At 43.2% G+C, this 1,352-nt stretch overlaps 1 non-coding gene across 1 annotated transcript; it reads right to left on the minus strand.

Moving 5' to 3' along the window:
- Positions 1-540: 540 nt before the first annotated feature.
- LOC141662185 (small nucleolar RNA R71) lies at positions 541-647 on the minus strand. Its single transcript, XR_012550311.1, has one exon. It is a non-coding gene; the product is annotated as a small nucleolar RNA R71 (small nucleolar RNA).
- Between the last annotated feature and the right edge of the window lie 705 nt (positions 648-1,352).

The raw sequence follows: 1,352 nt of genomic DNA on the forward strand, positions 1-1,352 counted from the left end.
CTAGCGAGGATGTATGCATAAGCATTCGTGTACTCGTAAGAGAATACTGGATAAAGCAGAGGAAGAACTTGTGGTAGTTTGTAGGGAAGTTTTTGAGAAAAAAAGAAGGTAGAAGAAGAAGAGAAAGTTGAAGAGCCAATTGTAGTAGCTATGGGTGATCAAGCAGAAAATTCAAAGGCTTTGATGGACTATTCTAAGCCTAAGATTAATGATATTCAGTCTAGCATCATTAGACCAGCCATCAGGGCTAAAACTTTTGAGATCAAGTCAAGCACGATTCAGATGATACATAACTCAGTTCGGTTTGGGGTTTCTCCTACTGAAGACCCCAACATGCACATCGGGGATTTCATCGAGATCTGCGACACTTTCAAGTTCAATGATGTGACTGAAGATGCTATCAAGCTACGACTCTTCCCATTCTCTCTGAGGGACAAAGCTAAGTGATGGTTACATTCTCTACCAGCAGGGTCTATCACCACTTGGGAAGATCTTGCTCAAAAGTTTCTCACTAAATTCTTCCTCATGGTAAAAACTGCAGCAATCAGGAATGCTCTTACCCAGTTCGCGCAGTAAATTGGAGAATCTCTGTGTGAGGCTTGGGATCGATATAAGGAGATGTTAAGGAAGTGCCCACACCATGACATGCCTGATTGGATGATTATCAACTGTTTCTACAATGGATTGGGTGCTACTTCTAGACCCATGCTTGATGCAGCATCAGGAGGAGCCTTGTAGGCTAAGAGCTATGATGAAGCTTATGAACTTATTGAACTGATGGCTGCTAATGAGTACCAGAATCCTTCCCAGAGACTGACTCAGGGAAAAGTAGCAGGAATTCTGGAGTCGGACGCATCAACTGCTATAGCTGCCCAACTTAAGGCTTTGACAATGAAGGTGGACACTTTGGCTAATTATGGAGTTAATCAAATCACTAGTGTCTGTGAGCCTTGTGCTGGTGCCTATGAGACTGATCAGTGTGCAATTTCTAGTAAATCAGCTCAGTTCGTGAGCAACTTCCAGCGATCGCGATAACCTGTGCCAGCCACCTATCATCCTAACAACCGCAATCATCCAAATTTCAGCTGGAGCAATGCTCAGAATGCGGTTCAACAGCCTTATCCGCAGTATCCAGCTAAGTAGTACAACCCCCTAGTTTTCAGCAACCGCAGTATGTACCCAAACAACAACTCCAGTTGCAACAAGCTAATGAAAAATTTGAATTAGAGGAGTTGGAGCTCATGTGCAAGAGTCAAGCTGTTTCTATCAAGACCTTGGAAAATCAAATTGGGTAAATTTCCAATGCCTTGCTAAATCGTCAACCAGGTACATTGCCTAGTGATACTGAAGGG

The sequence above is a fragment of the Apium graveolens genome, chromosome 5 (genome assembly GCF_009905375.1).
Source record: "Apium graveolens cultivar Ventura chromosome 5, ASM990537v1, whole genome shotgun sequence".
Classification (NCBI taxonomy): Eukaryota; Viridiplantae; Streptophyta; class Magnoliopsida; order Apiales; family Apiaceae; genus Apium; species Apium graveolens.